This window comes from Pan troglodytes, chromosome 8 (genome assembly GCF_028858775.2).
Source record: "Pan troglodytes isolate AG18354 chromosome 8, NHGRI_mPanTro3-v2.0_pri, whole genome shotgun sequence".
Lineage (NCBI taxonomy): Eukaryota > Metazoa > Chordata > Mammalia > Primates > Hominidae > Pan > Pan troglodytes.
In genome coordinates, this window is record NC_072406.2 from 100,349,960 (window position 1) to 100,374,652 (window position 24,693).

The window sequence follows — 24,693 nt, forward strand, 5'->3', positions numbered from 1 at the left end:
CTTACTGCTCCCTCCCTCAAGGGGAATATTAGCCACTATCAGGAATCATTTATTTGGTTGTCACCACTGGGAGACGGAGAGTGCTACTGGCATCTAGTGGGTAGGCCAGAGAAGCTGCAAAATATTTTATAATGCACAGGACAGTTCCTCCCACCCCCACAAAAACATCTAGTCCAAAATGTCAATAGTGCTGAGGTTGAGAAACTCTGGGCTAGATTAATGGTATTTCACAAATAACAACTCCAAGGTTAAGACAAGTTGAATAACTTCCTTGGGTTTCTAAACCCAGTGAATGGCCCAGCCAGGATTTGAATTGAGGTTTATCTGCTCCTAAAGCCTGTGCTTTTTGATTTATGTTGGTCTGCCTTCCAGAGAAGGAGAAAAAACCTGAATCTCAGAGGCTCACTGAAAAAGCCCCAGCATTAGTACTGGTCATAGCTCCTGGGCCAGGACTTCAAAGGAGCCTGGAACTGGCTGTAACTGGAAGGAGGTGGGGGAATGAACACCTTTCCCGTTTTTCCCTGGCCTCTCTCTCTCCTGGGCAAGTTGGGGCAGGCTGAGTGGGCACAGGTCCTGGATCTGCATACCAGGGCTGGCGAGGTGCCCTTCGCTGGAAGTCCTGACTCCTTCTCAATGCACAAGGACGCCCTTCTGCTGCCAAAGCTGGCTGGTGGTTCTTTCTGGAATGGCAGCTTTCCCCATCCCCCTTCAGGCTTGGGTCGGTCTTCTGGCAGGCAAACGTACTAAAGAGTTACAGGTGGTGCAGATACGGTTTGGAAGGAATCCCAGCTGGGCCTCCTCCCAGAAGCCTTCTGATCACTCACCAGATAACTCTAGCTGCTTGCAGAGTCCTGGGAATCTTAGCTGCTCCAGGAAACCAGCTTCAAGGGCAACAAGAGGTTCTGAGGAGCTAGAATAATCTTGGAAGCTGAAACTGCTTTGTCCTTTTGCTTCCTTAGGTTGGAAATATTTTTGCAATACCACTGAATCCTCCAGTTTTTACCCCTTATGATGGGAAGTGAATACAGTATGAAAAGGGAGTGGGACATATGAGAGGAACGACAGGCTCAAAATATGATGACTTAATCCAGACACCTCTGTGTCTCTGAACTTGCGTTGTTTCTTCTTTGGAGGTGAAGTACACATCGTTTTACTCCTGGCAGAGGACTTGTGCTCCTTTTGAGAACTTTCAGCTCTGTAGTGTCGAGTCTTCTGGTTTCCAGAGCCACATCCTGCCCTGGGGGAATTGACATCCATCAGGTATACTGTTCTTGGTCTGTTTAATCAAACTTTCATGATGTCGGTTGGAATTTCACATGTGGAACAAGTATAGAAAAATTAAGTGATTCCAGCAGCTTAAGTCCAAAGGGATGCATTAACCTTTGATATCAAATACATTAAAACATAGTACATCTCAATAATCTGTTTTCGGAGGCACTGAGTAGTAGCTGGTTCACTTGTTCATTCATTACTTCATTTTTTTTCACTCATTCCACAAGCAATAATTGAGTATCTGCCAGGTGCTGTGGAGGATATTAAGGTAAATATGATAAAGCTCTTGCCCTTAAGGAGCTTAACATCTAATGGGAAAAGAGATCAATAGCTATCTCAGATGGCAGGATATAAATATTACAAGAGAAATATGAAAAAGTGTAGTGATGCTATTTTGTTGTAGGCTATGAAATAGTCCTGGCATGGTGATGAGGCAGAAAATGTGTGCTATATTTTTAAGAAAATAGATACTGGAGAGGAAGAGAAAAATGGTCTTCAGTCTGAGGGATAGGTAAGGTTTGAGGATTATATATCAGTCAAGTACGCTTGGTTCCCAAATAATGTAAGTTTTCTTAAAAACTTCTTGTCCTGTTCTCCAATTATTATCTCTGTTAAAGCAACAAACTTAGTGTATTAAATGTCAATACTATGCAAAATATGGCTTATGGAACCCTGCTGGTCTGCAAATTGTTAATATTCCATGATGAGAAAAGTATAGAAATTGATGATTTAGTAACAGTTATGGCAATTTGACAATAATTTTGTTTGTTGACTCTAATAACTACAAAAAATTGGGGCTTATATTTTGTATATCTTTAGATAATTTTATTTTTCTAATCGTTTATTTTTATTGTGTTTTCCAAAAATAACAGTCTGTGACATATTGGAAATGAAAGAAGTGATTCCTTACCATAGATGATTTGAGAAGCACTGTATAATTGATTGCCTACAGCTGTCTTCCTACTAAAATATAAGTTTCTTCAGGGCAGGAGCTGTATTTTTCATGTCTGTATTTCAGTCCTAAGCTTATGAGTAGGTGCTTCTTAATGATTTGTTGAATCGAATGAAAATATAAATGGGATTTCAGTCAACTGTCAGTAAATTATTTTCAGTTTTTGGAAAGCCCATTTGTATTTTTCAGCTTGAATTAGCTCTTGGATTCATACATTCATCCATGATGAAAGCAGTACTTGATTTTATTGTTCTAGTAATACTTTCAGACTTCACAGTTGTAAGTCTGAGTTGCAATATTCTGTTCTTTTGTGACTGTGTACTTATTCACCTTATTAATGTCCTCACGAGTCTAAGAATTGAAGCCTTACTACCCTTATTCTTTTTCCATCACCCTCCAAATTCAGTATATTGGAACTTTTCCAGTTTTATATTTTTCTTAAAGTATAGAAGCAGGTCCTTTATAAGTTATTGCCTTTCACATAGTGCCCATGGTTTTGCTGCCATTTTATTTACATATTCATTCACATATTCATTCATTCATTTACCACTTATTCCCAAACACTTATTAAGTACCTGTATGAGCTTGGCACTTTACTCGCACTGGAGATATAAAGAATAATAATATCCCTACCCTCAAGGAGTTTATAGTCTACTAGGGGAGTTAGGGATACAAATACAAAAATACAATAAGACATTACAGGTATTAGAATGGATATATACGTGAGAAACAGAGAAGGCACAATATCCAGAGTAGTCAGTTCTATGTTGTAGGCCAGGAGATGCTTCAGAGAACAGCTTCATGTTTCTTAAATTCAGGTGGAAATGTTAGTGACTATTTGCCAAGGAGACAGCATTGCTGGCAAAGAGCTGGCATAGGATGGCTGTTGAAAGAACTCCACCATCACCATCACCATCAACATCATGATAATCACAACTACCACAACCATGGCCACCACCATCATTATGGCCATCACCATCATTATTCCACCACTATCACTACTATCACCATCATAATATGACCACCTCACCACCACCACTACAAAGACCATCGTTATAACCACCACTACCACTACTATCGCCATCACCATCACCATCATCATTATGACCACCTCACCACCACCACCACAAAGACCATCATTATAACCACCGCTACCACTACTATCGCCATCACCATCACCATCATCATTATGACCACCTCACCACCACCACCACAAAGACCATCATTATAACCACCACTAACACTACTATTGCCATCACCATCACCATCATCTTTATGACCACCTCACCGCCACCACCACAAAGACCATCATTATAACCACCGCTAACACTACTATCACTATCACCATCACCATCATCATTATGACCACCTCACCACCACCATCACAAAGACCATCATTATAACCACCACTACCACTACTATCACCATCATCACCATCATCGTATGACCACCTCACCGCCACTGTCACCAACACCACCGTTTACTAACATTCATCAGTTGCTTCATATGCTTAGGCATAGTGCTGAGGAAGGACCTCATTTGGATTATCTCATGTAATCTTTACAACCTATGAAGCAGGCACTCTTAGCATTCCCAATTTATAAGTGAAGAAACAGAGGGATGGCATGGTTAAATAATTGGCGCCACTTCATGCGTCTAACAAGTGACAGAATTCAAACTCAGGTTTGCTTGATTTCAACTAAGCTTTTAAGTGGGTCTCTTGCAAGTCTTAAACATTTAGCCTGATGTTTAACTTTATCATTTTGATAGGTATTTTACTGCCCAGAAGCTCTTTGTGTTATTGGCAGGCATTTTAGGATTTGATTTTTTAAGTCATCTATTCAAATGTTAAACAAGATTATTCAAAGAACAAATCTCTGGGGAACCCCAAACTGAGCAATTTTTGACACAGTGAAGTATATGATTATCCCAATCTGTTGTGTCCTGTTTTAAAATACATTTCAAAGCCTTGAGATAGTCAGTTCTCTGATGCTATGTGACCCAATGTGGCCACAGGTATGAAATCTTATCAAGGTTTTTTGAAAGTCTGAAATATTGTACATTACCAGTTATGCCTTATTCACATCCTCACTTATAGCAAACATTAATCAGGGGGTAGAGATGAGGATTGTGTTCTTCAATGATTAGTAAGTACCAAAAGCTATACTCAGCACAATCTACATTATTTTGATTTTCTCAGCCAAAATCTCCATTTTTCAGATGAAAATACTGAGACCCAGACTGATGAGGTACCTTGCTGTAGGTCCTGCTATTAGTAAGTACAGAAGCCGGGACTTGATCACTGCTCTAGATCTCTGCAGAGCCTGCAATTTTATACCACGACTCAGAAATGGGAGTAAAAATAGAAAAGAGGGAATTTAGGGAAAATGTCAACTTCCCAAATGGCTCTATCTTTCAGAAGTGCTTACTTTATTTGGGCCTAATTTTCAAAAGCCTGTAGAAACAAGGCAGAGAAAATACACAGAATCATTGCCTGGGCTCATGAGTCTCTGAGCTACTTGGGGTGTGCTGGCTACCATCCCTATGGTTTCATAATGCACTTTCCCTCTCTCACCCCACATTCAGACACTGCTCCAAACAAGATAACCTGTCTGTTTTCCTGCCACAAATGGGTAAAGTTATCGACTTACTCTATCTTGACAATTATTGTTTTGAAAGAAACTTCTAAAAGTTTAATCACAGAGAATGCTTAGTCACTGGATACAATTTCAAAGAGAATTTGGAAACAAAATAAATAGTCTTGCCTTTTCTACCCCATAAGGTGTTGTGGGGCCCAATAAGATGCGTTAATTTTTGAAAATGATATGCCTTTATTCAAATAAATGTAGGAGGTGTTACTGGGTCTTGACTTTTGTACCTTATAAGCAAGGCCATCTTGCTGCAGTTGCTCTGAAAGAAGATAAATAAAGTTCAGCCAGAGATGCTGCAGGAGAGGAATGTATGGTGGGTGTGTTATTGATGAGATATGACGGTTTTCTAGTTCTGTGACCTATAATTTTCTTATAACTCTGTGCCTCAGTTTCTCTATTTGAAAGATGGAGATATTAATAGAAACTGTCCCTAGGGTTACTGAAACTATTAAGTATGCTAATACGTATAAAGGGCTTCACACAGGATCTACCTCAGAGCTGCCACAGCAGAAATGTTAGCTCTTTTATTGTTATTCTCCATCACTGCCTTGATCCACCTGCCTGAAAATCTCATCTACCCAGAACAGTGAGCCTCAAGTTGTCAACTGCCCTTTAGCACAACTTCCGATAGAAGGCTAGAAGGCTGCCTGGTTGCTGACCAAGGATTTTCTTTTGCCTCTTAAAATGCTATCATTTTCTCTGTGTAAACCATAAACACATTAACAGAAAACAGGGCCTCGTTCACTAGGCTGCCATGAGCCTAGCTCCCAGCAGCAGCAGTTCCTGATATAACAAAGTGGTTTCACCTTACTTAGGTAGAAAAGATTATGTTGATTTCCTAAGTAGAAAACTCCAAAATATTGGCCAGAGTGCTATTCCTCTCATCATTTATGTCTTCAGGTCTTTCTGAGGGAGAAAAAAAAAAAAAACTTGAAAAGAAAAAAACTCAATGTTTCTTTTTTCGCCAGATTGCTTCTTTAATTGGTGGGTCTGAGTGTGGCCCCATTTACCCAGTGGCTGTGCTAAGGTTTAACGACTAGACCAGTGGTTTGCACTAGCACTTGTCCTAGTTATTTGACACTTTTTGCTGTAGGTCAAAGTGAGTAGACATTCTGGTTTTGCAGGGACTGTCCCCGGTGAATTGGCTCAAAGTGTTTCTTTTTAGCCACTTTATGATGTACTGTGGCCCTTTAATTCCCACCTAGCCCCACTCAGACTGCGGACATGAAGTGATTGCTTTTATAAAATGTTAATTGGAAGGATTAAACAATCATCTGCTTTTTTCCTTTCTTTTTTTTTTATATGGAGGCTGGAATAAAAACCGAGGAGGTACAGGGTTGGTGGTAATTGCAACCTAAAAAGGCTGGGGATTCTGAAAAACCATACTACAACATAATTTCTATAGGAGGAGGGGGCACAGCTTTGGTCAAACCTGTTTGGAGAAGCAAGAGAGTGACTTATTAGAGCATGTTGAAAGTTAAGAACCTGGGGAAACAAACTACCCCAGGAAAGTGAGTGCAAGCCAGTGTTAAAAAGGAAGTTAACCCGATGAAGGCACTCAAAGCAGGGCAAAGAAAGTGGCTAGTGGAATATAAAGTTCCAGCCTTGACCCTTACTACATAGTTTTAAATAAACACCATGAATACACCTTTGTTGATAATTATTTTCCATTTGACTTCCTACATTTTGAATGTAATATTAGCCAATGGAATACTAGTATTCTAGGGTTAGAAGAATCATTGGAAGCCATCTAGTCCTACTCCCTGTTGAGAATATTTTGAAGGCATTTGTGTAGGCCAGGCTGTAGCTCTATCTCATCCATGTTTGTTATAATGAGATCTGGGAATTTACACTGGAAACTCTTTGTTCATTTGCAAAATTTAAATTGTTCTTGATTAGGTTGCTTCCCAGAGCACTTTTATATAATTAGAATAAAATAAATTGTGGTGGGGAAAGGTGCTTATACATCATTATTGGATTACCCATCTGCCTTTGAGATGTGGCTGTGTAAATGGTTCAGCTGTGGGCCACTTGCCATGTTGGAAACTGGTGTATTGTAGTGTGTGGGGGGTGGGTGGGGGTAGGTGCCTGGCTTAGTTTAGATATTCATGATCAGTAGAAGTTCACAAAATGTGGAATTAACTGGTAATCATTGTGTAACTTGTGATACGCTTTCTTGGGCTGGACTTTTGGGATTTCATATGGCAGGAAGAAAGAATCACAGCCTAATAACAGTAACAATAATATTCTTATATGGCAGCAAATTTTACTGAGTGCATACTGTTCTCTCTATATGTGTGTGTATGTGTGTGTGTGTATGCGTGTGTATGTATGTATGTATGTGTGTGTATATGCACACATATATACATATACTGTGTATAAATATATGCATATAATTACGCATTTAATCCTTTATGACATTTCATCTTTATAACATCCTTTAAGGTAGAAACTATTATTATTCTCATTTTACAGATGAGAAAATTGAGGTATGGAAAGATTAAGTGATTGGACAAGGTTATTCAAGCCCAAGTTAGATGGGGTCATATTTTAAAAATGTAGTAAAGCCTCCATTCACAAGTAGATGAACTTGGACCACAAGGAGATAATGTGGTTTTCTCAATAGCAGAGGTGAAACTGGAACACAGATCTACTCCTTGTCAGCTTCACTTTCATATGTCACTCCCTCCACTCTCTGCTGGCTAAGTGTTAAGCAAGGTGATTTCTAAGATCCTTCAGTCTCTAAGCTGATATATTTCTGAGTCGAGCAAACATGAAATTTAGGTGTTGTCCTGGAAAATCCCCCTCTACTTAAACCTTTTCCTTTCAGGGGATAGGCGTGTCTTTCCAGAAATAGAGTTGAACAGCATCAAGCTACCATCATCCAATGGAAGTGATAGGAAAAAAATTACCTAGATGACTCATTTATCTTGTGAACCATGGACTCATAAATAAGAAAACACTTAGCAGGAACATACATATGATAGTAAGGTTAAAGAAAGTTAGAGAAGGTAAGTTTACAACAGAATGGAATAAACTATGCAGATAAGCTGGAAATACTATAGAATTCTCCAACCATCTCTCCTTCAGTGCTAGGAGTCTGATAATTACATCAAAACCAGAATTATTTGCATGCCCAGACATCTTCATGGAGACTGCCCTGTTTGTCTTTTGTTAGTCTAGCTCAGTGGTCCTTACACTTAAACATGCCTAAAAATTATTGTATAGGGCTGTATATACACAGGATAATGTATGCTGTCATGTGTGGATAAAATAGGGGGCTTTGTGAAGGGTATTTTTGACTATGTGAAATTTTCCCCTGTAAGTGCAGGCTTTAAAACCTAACAATTGGAGGAGATGTATGCCCACTTTAAATCTACATGTCAAACTTATTGGCTTGTGAATTCAGTAAAATTAATAGCAACAGGAATAGCAATCATTACCATGGAGAATCATTTAGTGGAGTATTTTGCTGTCGCATAGACATCATCAGAGAGGACATAGGAATCTTAATAGCATCTGTCAGAGAATTCAAAGGTATTAGATTTAAGGCTTTAAAAGTTTATGATTTTCTATCTAGTCAACTGACCCCAATATTATCCTCAAACACTCTTGGATCATTGAACATGTGTTACATCTTTCATGAAGACTTCTTTGACTTAATTGCTTCTTTTGTTTGTTCGTTTGTTTGTTTGTTTTGTGAGACAGAGTCTTGCTTTGTCACCCAGGCTGGAGTGCAGTGGCATGATCTCAGCTCACTGCAACCTCCGCCTCCCAGTTCAAGCGATTCTCGTGTCTCAGCCACCCCAGTAGCTGGAATTACAGGCATGTACCACCATGCCTGGCTAATTTTTGTATTTTTAGTAGAGATAGAATTTTGCCATGTTGGCCAGGCTGGTCTCAAACTCCTGGCCTCAAGTGATTCGCCTACCTCAGCCTCCTAAACTACTGGCGTTACAGGCATGCGCTTCTGTGCCCAGCCTTAATTGCTTCTTTAGTGCTGCCCCTGCACTTAACACAGAAATCTGTAGAAGTGATTATTCTCATTGTATGTTAAGGGCCTATTTGTGGATGACTATCTTCTCAAGTATCTTCCAAGGTAGAACATGTGCCTTTTTAGTGTTATTACCTCAATTTTTAGTAGAGGTGGCCAACTCGCATCATTTGCTCAATAATTATTTATTGATTGACTCGATTAATCTGAGTCACTATAGCATTCTACTTTCTGAGGAATGGGAGGACTACAGTCAGGGCCTAAGCTTTTAGCATACACTCAGTTTGCATTGTGCTAAATTTTCTGTTAAAAAGATAACATCTGCCTGCCCCAATAGGAGCTGGAGATTTCAGGCATCCTGCTTTGACCAGTTGGTTTATACCTGAAAGGTCTCTCTGTAGAGCTTTGGCAAGAAAACCTGTTACTAAGAAGAGGTTACAATTTCTTTCTCTAATGTGAGTTGACATTAGGGTCTGATTTGGGCCAGGGTCTGCCTCTGGCCTATAGATCTCCCAGAAAGAACCCATGCATATTTTGTCCCTAAAGACTGAATTACCATCTCTTTCTCCCTGCAGAGCTAAGGGGGCATTCTGGGATGCAGGTGGTGCTCAGGAATTTTCAGCTTTTCTTGAGGATCTGAAATTGCATTAGTATCCTTTAGGTTGCAGTGGGTAGGCAGATATCTTTACCTGTTGGCTCTGAAAAGCCAGATCATCTATCTGATGAATGACATAAAGTCCCTTCTTTCATATATTCCCTTTTTAACATGGTGACACTTTTCTGGCTTAGAGAATAAATGAAAAAAAAAAAATAAAAGAAAATAAACAAAACCCAGGAATTCAGCAATGGAAGAGATCTTGGTGATTATAGGGTCTGGTAACTTTTTTCTTTTCTTTCCTTTAACTTTTCAAAAATTGTAAAATATAACATACATACAGAAAAGTATATAAAACAGATACACAATAATGTGAATAATTATAAAGCCAACACCTATGTTTCACACTGAGGTTAAGAAATAGAATGCTGCCAGCATTTTAGAAGCTTCCTGTGCTTCCTTCTGGATGACAGCTTTCTCCCTTGACCCTGGAGGGAATCACCATCCTCAATTCAATACAATACAATTCAATACAATCATCTCTTTGATCTTCTATGTAATTTGACTATCAAATTGGCATCTCTAACATTTTCTTTATGTAAATAGGATCAAATTACATACGTTGTTTTTTCATCAATATATTTGTAAGATTCACTCATGTTATTGTGTGTGGCTGTCATTTGCTTTCATTTCTCTTTAGCTTTCCAATTGGTAATGTACCACAATTTATATATGCAGTTGTCTCTTTTTTGGTTATTTGAGCCTGCTGTGTAAAACATTCTTTACACTCATCCTGGTGTACATGTGTGCAAGTTTCTGTAGTCTAGGGCATAGACCCAAGGTGGACACGTTTATATTATCAAACTGTTCTCCAAAGTAAGTGTATCAGTTTTCACTCTCATCACATTCTGGGCAACACTTGGTTTTGGCAGACCTTTTAATCTTTTGCCATTCTTATGAATGTGTATGGTAGTGGTATTCTGTGGTTTTGACTTTCATTTCCTTAATTATTAATGAGGTTGAGCACTTTTCCATATGTTTATTGACCATTTGGACTTAGTAACTGTGAAGCGTCTGTTTATGACTTTTTGCCCATTTGTATTTGGTTTTCTGTCTTTTAAAATTTGATTTTTAGATATTCTTTACCGATTCTGGGATTGTATGCTTTTCAGATAATTTCTATAATTCTGTAGCTTGGTCATTTCACTTGCAATGTGGTGTCTTATGGTAAACTGAAATTCTTAATTTTAATGCAGTCAAATGTATCAGTCTTTTTCAATATGAATATTACTTTATGCATCTTGTTCAAAAAATTATCCTCTACCCCAAGATCATGAAGACCTACTGTATTTTTTTCTAAAAGCTTTATAGTTTTGTCTTTCACATTTGGCTCCATAATCCCCCTGGAGTTGACTTTTACATACAGTTTGAGCTAGGAATTCATTGGCATTTTTCTTTTTCCATTATAATTTATTAAAAAACCCTCTTTCCCCCATTAATTTGCAGTGCCACTTCTCATAAACTAAATCCATATATGTATGTTTCTGTTTTTGAGTTCTACAGTTTTATTTATCTACCCTTGAGCCAATACCACAATGTCTGTTACTGTATCTTTAAAATAAGTTTTGGTATCTGGTATACATAATTCTCCCACCTTGATTTTCTTCTTCAAGATTGTCTTAAAGAAGATACTTATTTTCCTTTTGCACTTCCATAGAAATTTTAGAATCAGCCTGTCAAAATCCTCAACAACCTATTGAGTTTTGACTGGAATTACAATGACTTTTAAAACAATGGTGAATTGACATTTTTGTAACACTAAGTTTCCCTATCCATGAACATGAAATAGCTCTCTTCTTTAATGACTGTTAATAAGGATTTCCAGTTTTCTTCATAGTAGTCTCACATATCTTTTGCTAGATTTATTCCAAGGAACTTGATATTTTTGATGCTGTACTAGATAATATGATTTAAAAATGTTATTTTCTAGATTTTTATCAAAGGACTATAATAATACAGTTGATTTCTATATATTGAGTTTGTATCCAACAAATATGCCAAACCCTGTTATCAATTTTAATAATTTAAATATAGTTTCTAAGGGGTTTTCTACGTTAAAAATTGTATTATCTATGAATAATTACAGTTTTGTTTCTTTCCAAACTTTACAGCTCTAATTTCTTTTCTTTTCTTTTTTTTCTTTTCTTCATATTGTGCTGATAAGGGCCTCCAGTTCAATGATTAATAGAAGTGAAAGCAAGCTTGCATCCTTGCCTTTTTTCTGATCTCAAATGTAAATATTTTAACATTTCACCATTAAGCAAGACATTTTTGATGTAGATTTTTGTAGCTGTCCTTTCTTATGATAAGGAAGTTATCTCTATACCTAATGTGCAAAGAGGATTATATATAATTTTATCATGAATGTATACTAAATTTTGTTGAATGCTTCCTTTTGTCTGTGAGATAATCATATGATTCTTTGATCTGCTAATCAAGTAAATTACATTGATTTATTTTCTAATTTTAAACAAAACTTGAATTCTTGGGATAAAGCCAACTCGGTCATTACCTATTATCTTTTCTATGTATTGCTTTAGTTAACTAATGATTTTGCTCAAGATTGTTTTCCTTTTTCATACTGAATTGTTTTGCTGGCCTCATCACATGAATTGAGAATTGTCTTCTCTTCCTCTCATTTCCCCAGAACAGAGCATAAGATTAAAGTTTTTTTGTTGTTGTTTTTTCTTGACTGTTTGGGTCTAGATTTTTTTGTTTGTTTTTGGAATGTGAGACATTTTTTAGTACAATTCAATTTCTTTAATGCTTATGAGATATTCAGATGGTATATTTTTTCTTGTGTTAGTTTTAGTAAGTTATATATATTCACAAGACATTTTTCTATTACATCAAAAAGTTTAATTTATTGGTATAAAACTATTTATAGTATTACTTGATTATCTTTGCAATGTCTGCAAGATTTCTAGTAAGGCCTTATTTTTTCCATTTATGATATAATGGTATCCTTTTTCTTTTTAAAATATCAGCTTTATCAGTGTTTTATTAATTTTCTTAGTCTTTTCAAAGAACCAATCTTAAGTTTTGTTGACAGTCTCTTGAACTATTTGTTTCATATTTTATTGATTGCTGTTCCTATCTTTACTCTTTCCCTTCTTTATATTTCTTAGGGTTTTTCTGATATTCCTTTCTTAACTTTTTGAGAGATATGTTTATTTTATTGATTTTAAGCCTTTCTACTTTCTGAATACCATACTTCATGTATTATAAGACGAACATTTTACACATTTTAACATTTTTGAAACTGAGATGCATCTTACAATTGATGGCATGTCGTGATTCAGTTGCAAGCGTTTTCTTCTCAATGTAGTATATAAATTATTGGCACATCTTACAATAGATACTATCATAGATTCAATAAAAGGAAGTATATGCAGTTGAGGCTATTACTCTCCCTTCAAGTGGTGCTTTTGCTTGGTTTCCACAAGCATGTTTTGTTAGCTTCTTCTCTCTCAGTTCTATATTTTGGATAGTTTCTTTCGTTCTTTTTTTCAGTTACCTTCTTCTGACATGTGTAATGTGATGTTAAACATGTTCGTGTAATTTTTATTATAAATTTTTCCAGTTTTAGAAGTTGGTTTTTTAAATGACAATGCCACTTATTACCATTTTCTATTCTCTGAAGTATTTTTAAATTTATCCTTATTTATTTAAATACAGTAAACAGTTGTTGTTTTATTGTCTGTGTCTGACAATTCCACTATCTGAAGTCTTTTTGGTTTGTTTCTATTCTCTGTAGTTTCTTCTGGCTTTCTCTCATGGAGTTTTCTTCCTTGGTGTGCCTGACTATCTTTGACTGTGCTTGTCTTTACAATTTAAAAACATTTTTAAAACCCCAAGAATAATATATATACATTAAAGTGAACAAAACTTTGAATTGAATATATCCAATTTCTTAAAGACTTTCTTATGACCTTTCCTAGTCAATGCCATCATCCCCTTTCTGGTAACTACTATTCTTTCTTCACCATCGTGAATCTGTCCTGCTGTAGTAGAAACTATATGTCCAGATACAGTAGAAATTATTTGTAACAACAATTTGAGAATTGTGATTGGTATGAGGAAATCTTTCAGAAGGGATTTTATTTGTTTTTTGGGTATATAGGGAAATAACAAGTTCAAATTTGTTATTCCCTAGACCATCCAAAGGACATAAACCCAGGCTATAAATACATGGGAAGGCTACTTGACCTTCAGGGGCCCAGTTTCAGAGGGGGGTGACTTACTAGAGAACCCACCTTGGGCAGAATCTGCACTTTGACTTGCGTCACCCGCAAGTCCACCAAAACTGCAGTTCCGATTTGTAGCTTTTGCTTTATACTGGCAAATGCCCTTAGGACAGAGTAACTTTGAATGTTATCTCTTTGGGTACTGCATTTTTCTAGATGTTGTCCCAGGAATTTCTTACTATTTATTGTTCTTTAATATTTCAAATAGACTGTTTTGTTTTGATGTTCTATCTAGTTTTAAACATTGCTCTCAGAAGGAGGTTTTTCTGTTGTAATGGTATTTATTTATGTTTTAAACTTTGTTTCTTTTTAGCTGTGGAAATTTTTTCTGAATTTTAGGCAGATTTATGATATATAAAATCCATAAAAGAAGAGAGTCATGCTTAAAATTATGCAGATGTTAGTGGGCCATGCATTTCTCCTAGAAGCCATTTTCTTTCTGGGATTAGGGACTGCTTCCTAGTTTCTGTTTGTATCCTGAGAGGTCTACATCTGTTTGGTTTGTTGTACCCCACCCTCTATCTTAAGGATCTTAACCAGGCCCTCTGAGTGGTCCGGCTATATTACAAAATGAAAAATAAATTGCCAAAAAGAATCACAAATATGGTTTATTTAAATTGTCTAGCAAATTAATACTTGGATGAAAATGTTGTGTTCATTCCCCTTCTAAACATAAGGCCTGGATCTAACGCTCTCCACCTACCTTGATAGGTCCTCTCTTAACTTTTGATCACTTACAATATTCTTTTGCTGGTCAGAACCCTAGTCATTTCTCATTGCCTCCAGAAAGATGAATTTATATACCTTGCCAGGCATGTGGTCCTTTCCTCCCCTCTCCTTCCCTCCCCTTCTCCTTCCCTTTTCCCTTCTTCCTTCCCTTTTTCCCTTCTTCCCTCCCTCCCTCTCTTCTTTCCTTCCTCCTATTCCTTCCTTTTAGTAAATTATTGATTTTTGCCATTAGTTTCAGAAACTAGTTGTGATTACTAATGTGTCCTAGCTGCCCTGAGGCTCTGCTGTAAAATAGCCAGTGAATGAGGATTTTTTAAAGGTGATGAGTTGGCCAGTGATGAGGGAGGGCGAAGAGTGGCCGGTGGGGTGGGGTGGGGGGACACAGAAAGCATACATGTCTTGACTCAGTGTAGTTGATGGCCAGAACCCATTTTCAATCCTATGAAATCAGAGGTAGATTTACCAGACATTCTTGCTTCATAAAGTAGGCATGCTCTGTGCTCTTTGCCTCTGGATTTGAGTGGAATCCAGGCGGGTGTGTAGGAATCTTTGGTAACCCATTAGAACATAATCTATTCATGTTTTTCTCCCTCCTAGCCCATTTAGGAGAAGAAAACCTTGGTTTATTTCTCTCTCAAGTGAGGAAGATAGAGAACAAAACAAATAAAACTAAACACACATCTGAATTCCAGTCACTAAAATGATGACTTGGAGTTTTGCAAACAGAACAAGTCTTTGCATGGACTTGAGATCTTGGCCATGGAATCAAGACTGAGGGGTAAGCTTTGTTTCCCCAGTCAACTCACATATACGTAGAGCAGCATTTCTCAACTCAGCTTTTTTATACCAGTACTCTACTAGCAAAGAAGTTATAGTCAAGTTATATTTTCAAAGTCTGCATTATGACAGCAATGCATTTCATTTTCTAAATATAACACTAGATTATAATATTGATTGTACTTTTTCAAAATACTCTTCATCCCCCACCCCACTCCTATATTGTCCCTTTCTATTCCTCACCCTCTGATTTGAGGATCACTGAACAACATCATTCAGCTGTCCTACTTGTGGTGCTATGAATCTAGAGCCAATTCTGGCCAAGGGTCTCAGGGTATTCTCCAAAGGAAGTTCAACAACAATCTTTGCATGCAATATTAATTAAAGTAGGAGAAGTTTTGTTTTGTTTTGAGACGGAGTCTTGCTCTGTTGCCAGACTGGAATAAAGTGGCATGATCTCGGCTCACTGCAACCTCCGCCTCCCAGGTTCAAGTGATTCTCCTGCCTCAGCCTCCCAAGTAGCTGGGACTACAGGCGCGTGCCACCGTGCCTGGCTAATTTTTGTATTTTTAGTAGAGATGGGGTTTCACCATGTTGGCTAGGAGGGCCTCGATCTCTTGACCTTGTGATCCACCCGCCTCGGCCTCCCAAAGTGCTGGGATTACAGGCATGAGGCACTACGCCTGGCTGGAAGAAGCTAATTTTTGTCTGGTGTCCAGTGGTCAGAGAAATAGATAATTGGCAAATGAGAAGACAAAGTCCAAAAAGGAAATTTTTTTCCAAGTCAAGAAATAAGCCAAAGCCTAGAATTCGTCTTTGAGATTCCTCAGTGCCTAATATAGTGCTGGATGTATAAGTGGCTATCAGTAAATATGTTTAGACCAACAATTCAAATTCCCTGTGTGGACATACTTGATGGCTCACCCTGTGGCTATGGTAGAAGATGTTGGATGAGGCAGCAGCAGCACAGAGGAAGGAGGAATAAAACCAGCCTTGGTTTCAAATGTCATCTCTGCCTCTTATTACGTGACCTTGGAAAAATTACTTAAATCTTCTGTGTCTCAATTGTGTCACTGTAAAAGAGGAATTAGAATACCTCACAACTTTATTATTTATAAAAATTAGAAATAGTGTAAGCAAAGTGCTTGGCGCATACACAACTCTCATTGAGTGGTGGCTGCTACTATTATTGGAAATAAAAGAACAATAATATTAACTTCAGAAGATTTTACTAGGGAAAAGCTTCTTTAAGCAAACTCTCTTCCAAATCCGTGAAGCAGGGTCTGGCTTTGCCCCAAGTTTTTGAAACATGTAGCCTTGGTGTGAACTCTGTACCCAGTCCTTTTCTGTAATCCCTGTAGACCCCAAGTTCTGCTGACCCCAAAGTGCCTTAGTCATAGGGGAATTAATAGGACATTTGGCCAAAACCTCCAAATGGAGATCTTCCAAGGACAGAACATTCTGGAACCCATAGTGTTTTATATCTTCTTCTCACAGTGGCTGGGGTCAAAACAAAGCCAGAAGGAAAATTGTGTTAGGAGACCCAGACCCAGACCCAAAGAAAGAAAGTTAAGAAGTTTTCGAATTTGCTTGTTGTAAATGATATATCTTGGCACCTAATTTAGCTTTCTCTTGGCAAACTGGCTGGTTTATTAGTAGTGAAGTTAATTTGAAAAATGAAATAACTTCCAACAAGTTAAAAAGTAATGCTTTAAAAATTTCACTGTATTAATTTTAACATTGGCTTTTCATGTTATTACGTTAATTTTATATGTGATGGTTCAAGTGAAAGGAGTTGTTCTATTTTAAATATGACATTCTATTTGTGAATACAATTCTGGAAATATTGGGAGAAACGTAATTGGTAAAAGTATTTTCTATTAAATTCTCTGGGGGTGGTGGTGGAATGTTTTCTTAAATTATTTTGGTTAGAGGGCAAACACTTTCTTTTAATCATCTTTGAATCAGCAGAACTTATTTAGCATAGAGACTGACATACAAAAGTTAATAAATAGATGCAAGAAAAACTAAAACACAGCATGAAGTGGTGGGGACAACACTCCACACAAACCCAGAAGTCTTTCCCTTTGGCCTCAGCTCTATCACTAATATGCTGTGTGATGGAGACAATCACTTAACCTTTCTGCAGCAGACTCTTTCTTTATGCTGCAAGGCAGAGGAGTGAAATAATAGTGGTCTTAAAGAGTTGCTCTGCTTGCCTCATGTATTAGTCCATTTTCATGCTGCTGATAAAGACATACCCGAGACTGGGCAATTTACAAATGAAAGAGGTTTAATGGTCTCACGGTTCCACGTGGCTGGGGAGACCTCACAATCATGGCAAAAGGTGAAAGGCACGTCTCACATGGCAACAGACAAGAGAAGAGAGCTTGTGCAGGGAAACTCCCCTTTATAAAACCATCAGATCTCGTGAGACTTATTCACTGTCAGGAGAATAGCACAGGGAAGATTTGCTGCCATGATTCAATTACTTCCTACCAGGTCCCTCCCACAACACATGGGAATTGTGGGAGCTAGAATTCAAGATGACATTTGGGTGGGGACACAGCCAAACCATATCACCTCACAAGAACAGCATAGGGTGCAAATGAGACAATGAATGTGCTTTGTACACCAGAATATATGACATAAATCATGACAAAAAATATAGAACTCTTTGCAGTTTTTAAATTTCTTAATCAAGATGCCTTCGGAGAAGTCAATCAAGTTGGTAACAGCTAATATTCTCACCTAGGCCATGCTGTATCATGACATAAATAATTGTAATAACATTGATAATGACTTATTTATTGAGCAATTATTATTATAAGCCAGATCCTGTAGTAGACAGATTACATTCTTTTCATCTTTAAAACAACCCTGTAAGTCAGGCATTGTTATTATTATCTTTATTTTAGAGATGGGAAAACAGAAGCTCAAGTCATATCCATCACTTTGTCTGTCTGACTCCAAAAGTCATCCTCTTGCCACTATGCCATACTGCCCATCATAAAAAGTTTTAACAGGCTCTGAGCACCACTGTGATACAGGTTTCTTTACCTGGCAGATTTCATTGAATCCTCACCGCAACAAATGAGGTAGAGTATTATTATTGTCCCCATTCTACAGTTGACAAAACTGAGGCACAGAGGGCCTAGGCAATGGGCTCTGTCTGATCCCAAGTGTGGCTGTTTTTCCTACACAATGTTAGAGTTTACAATACTTTTTTTTGTGATAGTGTAGAAACAGTGGGGCAAGAACTTAGGCATAATGTGTCCTATATTCCTCCCTAGCAGGTGACATTTTTATTTGTAGAAAGAAGTTAAGGAATAGCAATATTGAGTTCCAGTGGGAGCCTTTCTGCAAGGCAGAGGAGGGCCTAAAGCTAATCTCAGTGGACTTTGTGAAGGATACTAGCCCTCCGACTTTTGATTTGTCTTTCTGTTTTAGAGAAATGAATGAGTTATGAATCTTACTCCCCAAGTAGCTGCACAGAGTTCAAACCTAGACTTTTGTGCAGCAGGAAGGCAAGCACCGGACCTATGTCCAACCAATCACAAGCTCCCAGGGAGCCATCCCTTTGGAAGAGAGGGAGCGCAGGAACAAACAGGCCTGATGTCTGTCTTTTATTTTTACTATAATGGAGTCTGGTGTTCTGTGGAAGCAGCAGCAGAAGTGGCATAGAGCTGATGGAAGGAGTGGTGGCAGGCCCTGCTATAGAGATTTAAGGCAGACCTTGCCATTGACTGCTTGGCAGTGGTGAGGATTTTCTTATCCTGGTCTTGGACACTGCTACTGGAAGCCTAACTTTGATCTATGAATCACCTAAAATCTGTAAGCTATCTATACCTCTTGATTAAAATAGCCAGAGGTTTCTGTTTCTTGCAAATAAAACCCATGCCTGATTCAGTAGTCATGCAGTTCAGTCAATAGGAAGTCTCATCCACCTCCAGAGACTCTGGCCTCCAAGTGTGCACTGATCAGGGCATTGGATCAGTCTTCTCCACTGTCCTGGGCACCATAATAAGAAAATCCAAGTTCTCTATTCCCCAGAGTGCTCCTGGCATCCCTGGTGTACTGGCTTCTGAGAGCCAATAGTTAAATTTTTAGGAATTTTATGAGTCCATTGATATTTCTGGTACAGCAGTTCCCTCATCTCCATGATTTCACTTTCCTTGGTTTCAGTTACCTGGGGTTCAAAAATACAAAATGAAAAATTCTAGAAATAAACAATTCATAAGTTTAAAATTGCCTGCTGTTCCGAGTAGCATGATGAAATCTGTGCCAGCCTTCTCCATCCAGACTTTGATGTGAGTCATCCCTTTGTCCAGTGTATCTGCATTGTAGATGCTCCTTGTCCATTCGTCACTTAGTGGCCTTTGCGGTTATCAAATCAAAAAGACACAGTAGAATCATGGGCCACATAACGAAGTTTCAGTCAACAATGGACCACATATAGGACAGTGGTCCCATAAGGTTATAATACTGTATTTTTACTGTATCTTTTCTATGTTTAGATACACAAACACTGTATCTTTTCTATGTTTAGATACACAAACACTTACCATTGTGTTACAGTTGCCTGCAGTATTCAGTACAGTAACATACTATACAGATTTGTAGCCTAGGAACAATATTCTGTACCATAGAGCCCAGGTGTGTAGTAGGCTCTGCCATCTAGGTTTGTGTAAGTACACTCTATGATGTTTGCACAATGACAAAATCACCAAAAATTTATTTCTCAGAACTTATGCCTGTCCAGAAGCAACATATGACCGTATACATAGGGTTTGGTACTATCTGCAGATTCAGACATCCACTAGAGGTCTTGGATTGTATCCCCTTTGGATAAGGGGGGACTAATGAAGCTTAAAATCAGCTATGGTTGGAGTATTCACATCCTAGAAATGGGCAAATTCTACACATCAGGCCTCCCACACCTCCCAGTCCATTGTTAATTTACCAGCACATTACTGTCCTGATATCTCATAATTTTGAGCTTTTTGCTACAGACTTTTAATGAAATGTTCTGCTAAGCCTCATTCAATATTGATAACATTTGCTAAGATTTTTACTATGAATTAATCTCAAATAAAAAAATATAATTTGTAAGAACCTTGCTAGTGTTATTTGCTAATCCCTTCAACTGTTGAAACCCCTTCAACTGTTCTCCTATCTGATCCAGAAGAAATGTCACTTTCTCTGGGCCTTAACTGACCCCTCCATCCAGAATCAATTACTCCATCTTCTGAGCCATCCCCAGTACTTGGTGCATCAATGCACTTGCCTCATTATTGTTCTTAGAAAAACATTTACAGAATGCTTATACACATTAGGCTCTATTCTAGTGCTTTAGATATAGTAAGCAATTACTGAAACCTCATAACCATCCAATGAGGTAGGTACATTTGTATGTTGCTGAATTGGGTCATAGTTCCTCAGTTTCTATTTAGAAAATAAGGTCTCAGTTTCAGCTGATTTTAGTGCTAAAGTTTTAGAGCTGGGGCTGTGATTTAGGGAGGAGTAGGGACAACAAAGAACAGAAAGGGAAAGCCATTTGATAACAAAGAGATCCTCACTTCAAGGATAACCGGTTCCTCTCTACTACAGGAGATATCTTCTGGAACATTAAGGTGTGAAGAGGGGAGACTAAGATAAGACTTAAAAAGAGTAGGCTGCACTTATTAGGAATACTGTATTTGCTGGGCTGTATCAGCAGCAGAGGCTTCTGAAGAAATGGGCTCTCTCAGTTCAGGCCTTTGAACCCTACTCATCATCCATGATCCTACTCAAATGTCACTGTCTCTGGGAAGCCTTCTCTTTCTCCCTAGGCCTCACCTACTTAGCAGATTATCAAGGGCATTGTAGAATCCATCAAAGCATCTGAGGCTATTGTTGATACAGCCAGAACTCAGTCATCACTTGCTGAACACTTGAGTTTAGGCCAAGAATGAGAGAGATCTTGGAGAATCTTCCTGGGGTGGTTCTTCAAAGAAACTGCAATCTTTGCCTGCATAATCACCTCACTTCTCCACCTGGTTATGGCCATGGGAACATGATCACCATGTGCTACTAGAAAAACTTGCATCCATCTCCTATCACATCTTTTTTTCCGCAGAAGATTACTGAGATTGTGAAGTATGAAATCATGCTTCACCCACCACCACTCCAGTGATGGATGTGCAAGCGTATGTGTGTGTGTGTGTGTGTGTGTGTGTGTGTACTGCTGAACTGTCCTGGTGAAGTCCCATCTCACCAGACGCCTCTCTGTGTATCATGTGACAGTTTCTTCGTTTAGAATACGGGGCCAGAGCAATGTTTGCCATCCAGGAAGCTGTGGAGAAGAGCCACAACGTGCCAAACCCAAGTGAGCATGCTAAGGAACAAGCAGTGATAACGTTATCCCAGGAGCAAAGTTCTGGTCAATTTAGTCTATAATTAGGTCAAGTTCTCTCCCACTTCCACCTCTGGTGTGGCTCTAGGAAATAATTTGCCTACCATGGTTATGGTGGGGCAGTCTCTGTTCTTCTGGACAGCCTTGGGGTGTAGCCTGTGAAATAGGCCACGATGAGCAGTCTGTATGAGCTCTTGGCTCATTGTTTAGGCTCAGTAATAGCAACCACATGGCACTGCAGAGGCCTTGCCATGCCTGGAGGGCTTGGGCCCTGCTCTTATCCAACAAGATCTGACTACAGCCAGACTGAAAGTGACATGGCCTGCTTAGTAACCTTCAATATCCTCTTACGGGATTCTCTGACTCAGAACTCACAGACAGGATGTGATCTCAGCTCCTCACATACCTTCCAGGCACATGGGCATGGTTGCATGTTTCCTCCAGTTTTAATTGGGGTGAGAAAAAATACTAAACATGTGTGTGTAGGAGACCAAGAGGAATTTCTTAGGGAGGATCTTGAAGATCCTTGGCGAGCTCCAGAGGACAGAGCTTTTGCTTCCTGACTTTTTGCTCCATTGTCTAGATCCCAGTAATTTATCCAGAGGTAACTATGGGCTTCTGGCTGGTCTCCCTGCCTTGAGTCTCTTAACCCCTCATTATCTGCCCAGAAATGTTAGAGACACCATCCTCAAGCACTGTTTCTTTCTGTCAAACCAAGTCTTCCCTCCCACATCCATTCTGGTCAGCAAAGTTATCTATTAGCTTACCTGTATTCCATCTTCCCTACCTCTTACCATTTCTTCCTTTTGCTTCTCTATGGCCCATTGGTCAGTCCCCTTGTAGTTCACCTCCTATAGCTCACCAGTTCTTCCAACTCAAAGTTGAATTTAATCCTTACTGGGAAGGCTTGCTTGTTCCACAGAGACCTTCCTAAAAATACTACCATCAGCACCAGCATCACTACCATCATCGATTTAGCACATCCTTCATGCCGGGCATTGTGTGAAGGACCTTACATGAATTATTCCATTTAATCCTCATAGTAATCTTATAAAATAGTTACTATTATTATTTCCACTTTATGAAGGAGAAAACAGAGGATCAAAGAGATTAAGCCAGTGGTCAAAGACCTCAAGGGTATTAATTTCTAGCTCAAAGGTTTGAGTTTAGAATTGTGTGACATCAAAATGGACTCTTAACTGTGATGATATAAAGTTTCCTTATCCAAACCCATGTGCTTGTTTTCTTTCCTTGAATTCCTTCAGTGTATATGTTTAGGATGCCATCTTTGGGCATTTGAATTGTTGGAGACTGGGAGGAATTTTTAAAGATTAGATGGTCTAACACTTTTTTTTTAGTAGTTGATAAAACTAGCCTAGGCAACATACCGAGACCCTGTCTCTACAAAAAATAGAAAAATTAGCCAGGCATGGTGACACACATCTGTCCTTCCAGCTACTTGGGAGGCTGAGGCAGGAAGATTGCTTGAGCCTGGGAGGTTGAGACTGCAGTGAGCCATAATCGCGACATTGCACTCCAGCTTGGGCAACAGAGCGAGATGCTGTCTCAAACAAACAAAAACAAACAAACAACAAAAAAGACAAAGAAGAAATTGAAAATTAGAAGGACAAAGATGTATCTAGGATCCTGAAGTGGATTAATGGATTCTTGACTCATGCACAATGCAGTGCTTGTTCTAGTATAGGATATATCATCCCTTTTGGGACTTGAAAATTTACTCTTCATATATTTTTAAATTCTATATCTTGCCCTCTCAATTACAGTATTAGTTACTTAAGGATAGAGATTATGTTTTCTACTTAAAAATGTTTCCAATATTATGTAAAAAGTAGAAACTAAGTGTTAAAGGCAAGCAAGCAAGCTAGTTGGCAGAGAAGGAGTGCAAATATTTACATGGTGGAGATGCTGGTAGTCCCTGGCACATAGTAATCTTTCAGTAAGTACTTTTCAAGTGAACGAATGGATGAATGAAATGGTGTTAGGAAGACTAGAGTTGAATTTGAACTGTGGGGCGGGTATTTCCAAGAATACAGATGAAGTTTTGCAACAAAGGAAATAGATCCAGCTTTGGATGCTGCTGACAAACTAGTCTTTAAAGAAAATTACAGCACGTGTGTATAAAGAGGTGAGTCACTGGAGAAGAGTTATTGAACCTGACAGACATTGTGAAGAGAAGAGCAATGGTCTCTGGCTGTTCAGCAAGAACGCTGAACATCTGCTCAGCATCATCAAGACTGTCTTCTGCCTACTAACTGGTGGGATGTGCCTCCGTGCCAAAAGATGGCCTCTCATGTTGGGCATCATTCATCTAAGGGCTCTGAAAGCTGTGATTATTGCAGTGGGTGAAGAGACAGGTGTTTCAGGCATGCTAGTGTAAAATATTATCTAGATCAGTGCTTTTCAAGCTTTAATGAGCATATGAATCATTTGGGCATCTTGTTAAAAGGCTGCTTCTACTGTAATAGGTCTTGGGTGGAGCCTAAGATTTTCTATTTCTCACACACTACAAGGTGTGATGAGAATGATGCTGATGCTGCTGTTCTGAGCAACCATACTTTGAGTAACAAGGTTCTAGCTGATCTATGGAAAAGTACTAGGGAATGTGACAATTAGAAGTAGTTCTATGTTGTCCTTTCAGCTTTGTCCTCTGATCAGGAATCTCCACTCTGTGGGCCAACTCTCCAACAACAGGCTGGCAACCCAATTGGTTGGTTATGCTGTTTCTATAGGGACTGATTGGATTTGGGGGTCATAAAGTTATTAAGGGAAAAAAAATCAAGGAAGCATTAAAACTCATACTTCCTAGAGTGTTACACCTAAGATCTGCACAAGGACTCATTTGCTCATGAATCACTTAGAAATTCATGTTTACTCCTAGGGCCCAGCACAGAGTAGGCCATCCAAAAATGCCAAATGAATGAAGAAAGGATAAAGAAGGAGGCTTCAATCAAAGAAGCTAGAGTCATACCACATCTCACTATTAATTTCACTTACAAGATGA

At 38.6% G+C, this 24,693-nt stretch overlaps 1 long non-coding RNA gene across 1 annotated transcript in view; it reads left to right on the forward strand.

The window, feature by feature from the left end:
* Positions 1–24,693, forward strand: part of LOC134807072 (uncharacterized) — a 424,271-nt gene that overhangs the window by 17,858 nt on the left and 381,720 nt on the right. The window contains exons 2-3 of the long non-coding RNA XR_010146649.1: positions 960–1,260; positions 4,445–4,499. This is a non-coding gene — a long non-coding RNA (uncharacterized LOC134807072). The remainder of the gene's footprint in view (positions 1–959; positions 1,261–4,444; positions 4,500–24,693) is intronic.